The sequence below is a fragment of the Schistocerca serialis genome, chromosome 4, assembly GCF_023864345.2.
Source record: "Schistocerca serialis cubense isolate TAMUIC-IGC-003099 chromosome 4, iqSchSeri2.2, whole genome shotgun sequence".
NCBI classification, from domain to species: domain Eukaryota; kingdom Metazoa; phylum Arthropoda; class Insecta; order Orthoptera; family Acrididae; genus Schistocerca; species Schistocerca serialis.
The window spans coordinates 512784205-512796820 of NC_064641.1; the positions used below are offsets into that span (position 1 = coordinate 512784205).

The 12616-nt window shown below is 42.3% G+C and overlaps 1 protein-coding gene across 1 annotated transcript in view; it reads right to left on the reverse strand.

The window, feature by feature from the left end:
- The window catches only part of LOC126475234 (acetylcholinesterase-like), a 140036-nt gene that overhangs the window by 7693 nt on the left and 119727 nt on the right, over positions 1–12616 (reverse strand). The window lies entirely within an intron of this gene.

The following is a 12616-nucleotide window of genomic DNA, read 5'->3' on the forward strand; positions in this document are numbered from 1 at the left end:
CTCTCCTGACCTCAACCCTCTTGACTTTCATTTATGGGGGCATTTGAAAGCTCTTGTCTACGCAACCCCGGTACCAAATGTAGAGACTCTTCGTGCTCGTATTGTGGACGGCTGTGATACAATACGCCATTCTCTAGGGCTGCATCAGCGCATCAGGGATTCCATGCGACGGAGGGTGGATGCATGTATCCTCGCTAACGGAGGACATTTTGAACATTTCCTGTAACAAAGTGTTTGAAGTCACGCTGGTACGTTCTGTTGCTGTGTGTTTCCATTCCATGATTAGTGTTGCTTGAAGAGAAGTAATAAAATGAGCTCTAACATGGAAAGTAAGCGTTTCCGGACACATGTCCACATAACATATTTTCTTTCTTTGTGTGTGAGGAATGTTTCCTGAAAGTTTGGCCGTACCTTTTTGTAACACCCTGTATAATGAAAATTCAAAATTTTTGCTTTTTAGTTTTATAAGTTATTCTCATTTATATTCGTATTTCAATCAAAAATACTTGTATTTCCAGTTTTCTTACATTTAGTACTAGAAAGAAGTATGTTTTCCAATTATCCCACAGACCCAGTCCGATCATTCTTGAAATTATTTTTCGACCGACCGTTCTAGGGTTAAAGATGGTACAATGCGTCGTTATGACAGCAGACCCACCCGGCCGTCACAAACCTCTCAGCCTGTGTCCAGTGGATCTGCAGATCGCGAAGAACGCTACTGATGAACTGCTCTAAGCAGGGGTCATGCGATCATGGGACAGTCCGTGGGCCCTCCGCGATCAAACTTGTCTGGAAAAAGGACGATATCATGAAGCCCTGCGGTGATTACGGGGTTCTTAATTCTAGGACAATTCATTACAGATTCTCGATTCCTAACACGCAAGATTGTACTCGTACAATGATGGGAGCCACGATGTTCAGCGTCATGCACTGCTCCTGCAAATTCCAATGCATCCAGACGACTTTGTGAAAACCGCTTTTATTACCCAGTGGGGAGTGGAAGAACAAGAACTAAGTAGATTAAAAAGGATTTAAGACAGGGATGCAATCTTTCACCCCTACTTTTCAATATACACATCGAAGAAGCAATGATGGAAATAAAAGAAAGGCTCAGGAGTGGAATTACAATTCATGGTGAAAGGATATTTATGATACGATTCGCTGATGACAGTGTTGTCGTCAGTCAAAGTGAAGAACGATTACATGGTCTGCTAAAAGGAATGAACAGTCGAGCACAGACGATGAAGTGTGAGTAAATCGAAGAAACAGGAAAGTAATGAGGAGTAGCAGAAAAGAGAAAAGCCTCGAGAAACTTAACGGTAGATCATCATTGATGGTCACGAAGTAGATGAAGTTAAGGAATTTTTCTACCTATGCAGGAAGCATAAAAAACAGACTGCAGTGGCAAGAAGGGCGTTTCTGTGAAGAGAAATCTACTAGTATCAAACAAAGGCCTTATTTTGATGAAAAAATTTCTGAGAATTTACCTTTGTATTACAGCATTGTTTGATTGTGAAACATGGACTGTGGGAAAACCGGACAAGAGAAGAGTATCGAAGTATCCGAGACGTGGTGCTCCAGACGGATGTTGAAAACTTAGCGTGACTGATATGGTAGGGAATGAGGAGGTTCTGCGCAGAATCGAAAGGAAATGAATATGTGGAAAACACTGGCAAGAAAAAGAGACAGAATGATCGGACCCTGTGAAGATATCAGAGAATAACTTCCATGGTACTAGAGAGAGCGGTAGAGAGTAGAAGCTGTAAAGATAGACAGAGATTGGAAATACATCCAGCAAATAATTCAGGACTTAGGTTGCAAGTGCTACTCTGAGATGAGGAGGTTGGCACAGGAGAGGAATTAGTGGCGGGCTGCATCACACCAGTCAGGAGACTGCTGATTAAAATAAAAGGTTTTTGGAGTATCTGTATATGCCACATGATATGAAGAATGCAGCCCAAACGCGGCGGAGATTCACTGAATGGCTCTTTTTCCACCTCCCACGCTGCTACACGTATTTATACTATATTTTCATCTGTTCCAATAACCTCGAAGACCACTCAGTTCATTTAGAGCCGGTCTTAGTCAATCTCCGTGAAGGGGTATGAGAGTTGTCATTAACGAGGCTAAATCCCAAACAAGCTGAGGTCACGTTCCTGAGCCATACCCAGATGCTGCCTCTACGGGAGACGTCGTTTCCTCGGCACATTAAACTTCTTTTACCATCGTAACCCACCATATGCGGCTACTTCAGTCGTTGCAGACAGACGCGCTGACTGGAAAGGACAAAAAACAGGCAATAAAAAGGTCGAAAGGATGACAAGCATGTAAAAAGCCTTCACATCTCGAAACAACAGCTGCTTAACGCTGTCATCCTAGCGAATGCGCAACTTGCAGCAAACGCTAGTAGCATCGCAGTTGGGCCACTCCGCAGCAGATCGTCTACGACTTACCGCGTCCGTTTAGATTCTTCTCCAAGAAGCTAACACTTCCCTAGTGTAAGTGGTATGCCGTTAATTACGGACTATTCATGAGCTACGCTGCGATCAAACATTTTCGAGAAGACATAGAAGGTGCAACATAACTGTTTACATCGACCATAAGCTGCTTGTGAACACAATCAAGAAGCCCCATCAAGACGTCACCCCGCGCCGTCTCCGCCAACCAGACCTGATTTTGCAGTACACTACTGTTCTAGGGGCAGACAACGTAATCGCAGATTACCTCTCGCGGATCAGTTCAGTTTCGTTACAAAAAGACTGTGAACTTATGGCCACAGAATAAGTCAATGATCCTTCCATCGACGAACTCATGACAGGTCAGACGACCAATCTCGAATTGAACCCTAAACCTTTACCCAGTACCGAGCTAACACTGCTGTGAAAGACAGAATACAGCCCATCGTGCCACTCAGCACGCAGCGAGGCATTTTCAACATACTATACATGTCGAGCCACCCACGAGTCAGAACAACACACCTGTCACAGACAGGTTTGTGCGGGATGGGCTTAAGCAAGACTGCAGACACTGGGCACAAGAATGGTTAGCCCGTCAAGGAAGCAAAACAGGCCAACGTCTCCAGCCACAATCCGGACGCTTTCTGATACCCAAAGAACGTTTCAAACACGTACATATCGACATAGTAGGATCCCTTTCTCAATCAGAAGGCTTCTTGTACCTGCTTTCGGCCATCGATAGAACATCAAGTTGGGTCGAGGCGGTACTCACCTTCCATATTACAGCAGAAACGAAGGCGCGCACATTACAGAAGTGTGGAGCATGTACACTGGAATCCCAGAACGTATCACGATGGATCAGGGCCGGCAGTTCAAGTCACCCCTCTTCACAGCCCTGTGCCATCTGTGTGGCATCGATCGCATGCGCACCACGTCTTTCCACCCCCAAAGGAAAACGCTGGTCGAGAGGTGACTACGATGGCAGCTTTGATGTGCCACGGTGGGTCCTGGTCTGAGGCACTACCACGGGTGCTCCTCGGCATTCGATTGGCATATAAAGACGAGATCCATTAGTCACTTTCCGAGCTATCATATGGTGAAACTCTACTGCTTCCCGTGGAATCCGTACAGCCTACGTTCGACGCAGCACACACTGAGCTGCCGACACCAGTGAACCAAGTTCGTAAACATACTCAGAACATAACAAGTTTGTTTGCGTGGCCATCCTCCACTGCAAGCATATAAATATTTGTTTTGTAAATAAAACTACCTTTTCCTGCCGCTCCTTATTTATTTATATGGGATGAAAAATGGTTCAAATGGCTCTGAGCACTATGGGACTTAACATCTGAGGTGATCAGTCCCCTAGAACATACAACTACTTAAACGTAACTAACCTAAGGACATCACACACATCCATGCCCGCGGCAGGATTCGAACCTGCAACCGTAGCGGTCGCGCGGTTCCAGACTGAAGCGCCTAGAACCACTCGGCCACCAGGGTCGGCTATTTATATGGGATAAATAAATTAAGTTGCAGCAGGGAAAGGCCGTTTTATTTACAAAACAAATACTCAGAACATGTATGTGCTGCCTCCGTCACCACACATCAAGAGTGGATCTTTATCACAAGGACCGTTACCAGCGTGAGTTTGTAATGACACGTGATAACACCATACATCCAGCCCTCTAGCCACCATACACAGGGTCTCACAAAGTGCTGTCCCTCGGCGAACAGACATTCGACGGACTAATGCGCGGCACACCAACAACAGTGTGCCTCGCAAGGCTCAAACATGTGTGAGCTCTTATTTATTTATTTATTTATTTACACGTCTGGTTCCGTAGGTCATAATTGAGGAGCAAATAGCCAAGATCTAGAACGTGTCAGTAAATTAAATTACAACATAAAAGTAATAACAGATAAAACAAAATGTTTATGAACCCAAAAAAGTCAAGCCATAAGTTTAAGTAAACGCAATCAACGATATAACATAAGAATCAGCTTAATTTTTGAAGGAACTCCTCAACAGAATAGAAGGAGTGACCCATGAAGAAACTCTTCAGTTTCGATTTGAAAGCGTGTGGATTACTGCTAAGATTTTTGAATTCTTGTGGTAGTTTATTGAAAATTGATGCAGCAGTATACTGCACACCTTTCTACACAAGAGTTAAGGTAGTGCGATCCAAATGCAGGTTGGATTTCTGCCGAGTATTAACTGAGTGAAAGCTGCTAATTCTTGGGAATAAGCTGATATTATTGACAAGAAACGACAGTAAAGAATAATATATTGTGAGGCCAATGTCAAAATACCCAGACTAGTCAACAGGGGTTGACAAGAAGTTCTCCAACTTACACCACTTACTGCCCGAACTGCTCGGTTCTGAGCCAAAAATATCCTTTTGGAATGGGAAAAGTTACCCCAAAATATAATACTCTACGACATAACCGAAAAGAAATAAGCAAAGTAGACTAATTTTCTTGTCGAACGATTACTTACTTCAGACACCATTCGAACAGTATAACTGGCAGTAGGACGTGCTGGGTACTACACACAGAATGTTCACACAATCACGTGGAATTGTAAGAAAAATTCTTCTTAGCGTAAATGTTGGTTAATTCGTCAAAGCACTCTCCCTTCATGTGAAACTGTACTTTGTTCTTTTGTGATAGGTTTGTATCGATACGACCAAGTTTCATCGCGTGTGATGATTTTTTTCCCGAGAAGAAATGTCCGCATCTTGCATTTCAATTTGAATCAAATCGCGGAAGGCGTCCAGGAGTGGTTGTTTTTGTTAGGGAGTCAAGGTATGCAGGAGAAATATTACTGACACTTTTCTTTTCTTCGAAAAGTTCTGGAGAATGTCTTCAACACTTGATTTACAGTGTTGCTCCAATGCGATTTGTGACACAACAGCCTTGGAAGACTACTGTCATACGTCCACGGCATAACACTGCTTGCTGACAACTAACTAGTTGAAAGCACTTCTGTTGTTTACCGTTGTTAGTTCAAGCTGCCACAGTATCAACCGCGCTGACGACGATTTTTTTTTTTTTTTTTTTTTTTGAGTCATCAGTCTTCTGACTGGCTTGATGCGCTCCGCCACGAATTCATCCCCTGTGCCAACTTCATCTCAGAGTAGCACTCGCAACCTACGTCCTCAATTGTTTGCCGGACATATTCCAATTTCTGCCTTCCTCTACAAATTTTACCCTCTACATCTCCATCTAATACCAAAGAAGTTATTCTCTGATGTCTTAACAGGTTTCTCATCCTGTCCCTTCTCCTTGCCAGTGTTTTTTCCACCGCGCGAGGTAGCCGCGCGGTCAGCTGCGTCTTGTCACGGTCCGCGCGGCTCCCTCCATCGGAGGTTCGAGACATCCCTCGGACATGGGTGTGTGTGTTGTCCTCAGCGTAAGTTAGTTTAAGTTAGATTAAGTAGTGCGTGAGCTTAGGGACCGATGACCTCAGCAGTTTGGTCCCAAATTTTCAGTGTTTTCCACATACTGCTTTCCTCTTCGACTCAGCGCAGAACCTCCTCATTGCTTATATTATCAGTCCAGCAAATTTTCAACATTCGTCTGGAGCACTACATCTCAAATTCTTCGATTGTCTTCTGTTTCGGTTTTTCCCGGTTTCACTACCATACAATGCTATGCTCCAAATGTACATTCTCAGAAATTTCTTACTTAAATTAAGGCCTATGTTTGATACTAGCAGACTTCCTTGGCCAGGAACGCCCTTTTTGACAGTGCTAGTCTGCTTTTTATGTCCTTGTTGCTCCGTCTGTAATTGGTTATTTTGCTGCCTAGATAGCAGAATCCCTTAATTTCATCTACTTTGTCACCATCAATCCTTATGTTACGGTAGGTTCGTCACTGTTCTCTTTTCCGCTTACTTTCGTGTTTCTTCGATTTAATCTCAGTCCATATTCTGTACTCATTTGACTGTTCATTCCATTCAACAGATCATGTAATTCTTCTTCACTTTCAAAATGGTTGGTTCAAATGGCTCTGAGCACTATGCGACTTAACTTCTGAGGTCATCAGTTACCTAGAACTTAGAACTAATTAAACCTAACTAACCTAAGCACATCACATACATCCATGCCCGAGGCAGGATTCGAACCTGCGACCGGAGCGGTCGCTCGGCTCCAGACTGTAGCGCTTAGAACCGCACGGCCACTCCGGGCGGCTGTCTTCACTTTCACTCAGGGTAGCAATGTCATCAGTGAATCGTATCATTGATATCCTTTCACCTTCAATTGTTATCCCACTCTTGGATCTTTCTTTTATTTCCGTCATTGCTTCTTCGATATGTAGATGGAACACTACGGGCGAAAGACGAAATCCCTTACACCGTTCTTTAATCCGACCACTTCGTTCTTGGTCTTCCACTCTTATTATTCCCTCTTTGTTCTTGTATGTATTGTATGTTACCCGTCTTTCCCTATAGCTAACCTCTATATTTCTCAGAGTTTCGAAAATCTAGCACCATTTTTAATTGTCAAAGGCCTTTTCCAGGCCGACAAATCCTATGAACGTGCCTTGATTTTTCCTTAGTTTTGTTTCCGTTACCAACTGCAACGTCCTAATTCCCTCTCTGGTGCGCCTACCTTTCCTAAAGCTTAACTGACCGTCATCTAACACATCCTCAGTTCTCTTTTCCATTCTTCAGCAAATTATTCTTGTCAGCAACTTGGGTACATGATCTGTTTAGCTGATGCTGCGATAATTCTCGCACTTGTCGGCTCTTAGAATCTTCAGAAATGTGTGGATGATATTTTTTCGAAAGTTAGATGGCATATCGTCAGACTCAAACGTCCTACACACCAACGTGAATAGTCGTCCTGTTGTCACTTCCCCCAATGATTTTAGAAATTTTGATGGAATGTTATCTATCCAATCTGCCTTAACTGATTTTAAGTCTTCCAAAGACTTTTTTAAAATTTGATTTTAATACTGCATCCTGTATTTCTTCTATATCGACTCCATTTTCTTCTTCTATCACGTCATCAGATAAGTCCTCTCCCTCAAAGAGGCCTTCAATGTACTCTTTCCACCTATCTGCTTTTCCTTCTGCATTTAACAGTGGTATTCCCATTGCACTCTTATCGTCTTTGTTTTTAGTTTCAGTGAAGGTTGTTCTGACGTTACTTAATCCTGGGCCAATCCTTTCGATAATTATTTCTTTTTCAATTTCTTAATATTTTTCATTTACCCATTTCGCCTTAGCTTCCCTGCACTTATTCGTGAATTCCCTTGAACATTTTTGTATTTCCTTTTTTCATCTATCAACTGAAGTTTTGATTCTGTTGCCCATGGTTTCTTCGCCGTTACCTTCCTTATACCGACGGCTTTCTTTGCAACTTCTGTGATTGCCCTCTGTGGAGATGTTCGTTCCTCTTTAAAAATATGAACTGCCTACTGAGCTACTCGTTGTCGCAGTATCTATAGCCTCAGCGAACTTCAAGATTACCTCTTCATTCCTTAGTATTTCCCACTTCTTTGCGCACTGATTCTTTCTGACTAATCTCTTAAACTTCAACCTAGGTTTCATCACTACTAAATTGTGATCTGAGTCTACATCTTCTCCTGGATACGCCTTATGATCCAAGGACTGATTTCGGTATTTCTATCTGGACACGACATACCTAACTGAAATATTTCTGTATCAGCCGGCCTTTTCCTAGTATACCTCTTCCTCCTGTGATTATTGAACAGTCTTTGCTATTACTAACTGATATTTACTGCAGAACTGAATCAATTTTTTCCTCTCTCATCCCTAGTACCAATCCCTCATTCTCCCATAACCCTTTCTTCTGCTGCTTCCCTTACAACAGCATTCAAATGCCCCGTAACTATCAGGTTTTGATCGCCCTTGATGCACTGTATTACCCCTTCAATATCCTCATACACTTTCTCTGTCTCTTCATCTTCTGCTTTCGACGTCGGCATGTATACCTGAAATATCGTTGTCGGTGTTAGTTTGTTGTCGATTCTGATGAGAACAACCCTATCACTTATCTGTTCAGAATAACTCATCCTCTGCCCTACCTTCCCATTCATAAAGAATCCTACTGCCGTTATACTATTTTCTGACGCTGTTGATATTACTCTGTACTCATCTGACCAGAAATGCTTGTCTTCTTTCCGTTTCACTTCACTGAACCCCTGGACCTAGATTGAGGCTTAGCACTTCGCTTTTCAGGTTTTCTAGCTTCTTGCCACGTTCAAACTTCTGACATTCCACGTTCCAGCTAGTAGAACGTTATACTCTCGTTGGTTATTCAGTCTTTTTCTTATCGTCACTTTCACCTTGGCAGTCTCCTCCCGGAGATCCGAGTGGTGGACTAGTCCGGAATCTTTTGCCAATGCAGAAATCATCATGGCTCTTTTCCAATTCGAGGCCACGTGTCCTGTGGATACACATATGTGTCTTTAATGCAGTGGTTTCCATTGCCTTCTGTATCCTCATGACATTGATCATTACTGGCTCTTCCGCCTTTAGGGTAGTTTTCCACCGAACGGTCAAGGGAGCGCCCTAAACCTCTGTCCGCTCCTCCACCCTCTTTGGCAAGGCCATTGGCTGAATAGGGGCGACTTCGTATGCCAGAAGTCTTCGGCCACCACTGCTGACGATTTTTATTTCAAATTTAAATGGTGGCAAGGCTCGAACCCGGGACCGAAGATGTTTTTTATTTCCAATCAAAGCCGCTACCTCTAGACAATGTACATTATACACCAGCAATAAAATCAGGTTCGGAACTTTTTGAACGAATGTTTCTGACACTTTTTAGCAGATTCTAGTTAAAATGTTTGTTTAACATACTCGTAGATTAAGGGTCTGTGTTAAGGTCAATTAAATTATTGAGAGTGTGTACTTATCTTGTTGGTTTCGACGACTTTTCTCCGCCATTCGACATTAATTGGGGTGGAAAATATTAATTGCTTTACTGCAGAAATCACAAGAGTCAATTTTAAAAGTTAATTGTTTACACCAACGCATAGTTTGCATTTTGTGTTGATGTTTATATTGTCCAGAACATTCGCACAATGCATAGCTAAAAAAACTGATTTTACAGATCATGTACTTGAAGTAACTGAAAACAACTGCCACTCCACTGCCACTCTACTGCCGGTCTGCTGCCACCCTTGAGCTGTTAGGCTCACTGCTTGCATAGTTTCTTAACACTACAAGTTCTTTGAAAGTATTCTTCAACAAAGTGACATAAATTGAGTTACTACTAAAATCGGTTGTTTCATAAGAAATTTCAGTTATAATTTTGAAGATAATAAATGACTGATTATAACAATATGTTATTTCTAATATTGCGTTTCAAATTTAGTATCGAAATTCTAAAAAATGGTTCAAATGGCTCTGAGCACTATGGGATTTAACATCTGTGGTCATCAGTCCCCTAGAACTTAGAACCACTTAAACCTAATTAACCTAAGGACATCACACACATCCATGCCCGAGGCAGGATTCGAACCTGTGACCGTAGCAGTCCCGCGGTTCCGGACTGAGCGCCTATATCGAAATTCTGATTGAGAAGTGTGACTAATAGTACTTGATATTAAAAAAAGGAATTTTGCTGCTAACATAGTTTGGAGTACTTTACATAATGCGAAAATAGATTTTGAGGTTAAAATTTTACAAAATAACCTCGTCTTGACCAAATGATGAAAATAATAGTTTCTTCATGACAGAAAGTTCTAGAACTCGAAAGTACAGAATTAATTTCAATGAATCTGATTTGAGTTTTTATAGAAACATAATCTCTTGAGGTTGAATGTAACTTTCACTGCATCAGTTAGCCATAAATCTGCTCAAAACATTAATTTATGAAATCATCGAATTTTGAGAATTAATTTCCAGTTTAATGACTGAACTGATTTTTACACCAACATTTCTAAATGATTACTGTCTGATAGTTACACAAGTGAAATAATAGTTTTTCTGTAAATTCGTCACACTGATGATTACAATAAGATACTTGTTACCTGCATTTAAATGAACTGTAGTTGGCTAAAAAGGTGTGTTAAATTTTGCATATCATTTGTACAATGCTACTTGAGACAATATAGAGCACTAAAAGTTGTATTTTTACATTTACTGTACTATGAAATGTGTATCGTGTAATACGTAATAGCGTGCTACCGAATGTTCATATAAGGGTCCCCCATAGTACGTGCTGTGTACGTGTACGCCGTTGACTCCGTGGATAAGTGTCAGCAGCAAATCCCAATCGACCCCAGGATTTTTTTTTCTGTCACTTATCTTCTCTTTCACCTCAAAAATGTCAAGCTGCACTGTCGTTCGGAGTCTGTGTTAAAATGGAAATCCCCTGATAACTCTAAGTAAGACAGTTTAATTGTGGGAGAAAGACAATGTAGCACTACCTTTAGCAGTACCACGCCTCTAAAGCACGGTGGTGTTGAAATCAACCTTTGAGCTGGTGACGGCTTGACTTTTTGTTTTTTGCTGAGACCTGAGCAAGGACAACAGAGTTCTGAGCTGGACAACCACATTCATTGAAAGCCAAAGTACCAAAGGAAAGGAACTGGTCATCCATCCTCCTGTCCAAAAATACGGGTTCGGCATCCACAAATGGAAGATGGGCATTTCCTCGCTTTGTTTCATTTTTATCTTCTCCAACTATATATCTTACTAATTCAGTTGATTTGCACTGACAAAAAAAATTAGAGCGTTTACAAGGCATAGTGCCCCTACTGTACACAAAGGGCATTTCATCCATATCACGCATTACACTTTCGGCCCGAACTATTCATGCGCCTAGCCCCAGTGCCGTTAAAGCCTTCCGGAGTTGAACGTACCGTCACAGCCTCCGGTGTCCAGGAACCAGTAGCGACGGCCAGTCCCTCTATTCAGTGGACCATGTGTTCGGATATCTCATTATATCCCACCAGGCCGTCACCGTTCTGTGGCAATAAGTTTCCTATACGGCAGTTCTCAAAAAGAGCAAAGAGCGACTTCAGCGCCAAACAGCGTCGTTTGTTTTCTGATATTATCAGCCACCTACCTAAGGCCCGGCTGTTGCTGTCTCCGACCAGTGCTTCTGGACGACACAGAATGTGACAGGGAGTCCATTTATTGTTCTCGGATAGAGGGAGCAGATGCGAAGGGACAATGACAAGTTTGGTGCATAAGACGGCTATCCTCCTTTGTGGTGACCAGACGTCGTCGACCAATACCTTGACGAATGTGCCATCCCTCACGTTGTCATAAAGTCAACATCAAGCCATTGTCATATCCGAATGCACCACAAATCTGGATACTGAACGACTCGACCGGCTGGCCAAGTGGAGACCCACAGTGAGGCTCCATATTCTATCACGTGCTGATAACGCTGTCTCATACGAGTACGCGCCATCTTTGTCTCCTTTGCATGTTCACTCTACATCTAACACTGTTCACGCTCCCCTCCTCCCCCCTCTCCAATATACCCTATCAGGCCTGGTAAAAACTCTAAACTTGAACAACAGTGATGCACTCTGTTTGGTACTCTGCTTGCACAGAGGACTGCAACTCTAATCATTTACATACTCCCTGAGAGTGTGTTCTCAAGAAGAGAAAAGAGCGACTTCAGCTGTACCCTTGTATTTCGTCGTTAATTCTGGGTTGCTCTGAGTGTCTTCACTCGCTTCTTATGAGCAGTCAAAATCGTGTTAGCTTTGAAAGTGATTTACTTTCTGGTGAAAGTAAGCAAGGATTGAGTAACATTCTAGTCGGTGCGAATTTTAATATCCTGAGTGAATTACGTACAACACGCTCGATCATGAAACCGGCAGACTATCCGCATCTGTCTTTAAATGTGAAATGAATTAATAACATTTGAAACTTGAGATATGGAAACGACAGCCAGAACATTGTTGCATTCACTGTGGTTGATGCTGCTTATTGTAGGTTCATTTCACTCTGTTAGTTAAATAGTTACAGGTAATGGTGATCAGGGGTCTACAGTCAACAAGGCAAAAATCAGGGAAATATGCTGAGAATACTACACGTTCGTGGAGCGACCTTAACATGTATGGTTTAGAGACTGCAGACATTACCATACTTGTAAAGGCGATGTCGGTTGCAATATGACATGTAGGGCATCATAATGTAGCTATTGGAGGCAGCAAATCTTAAC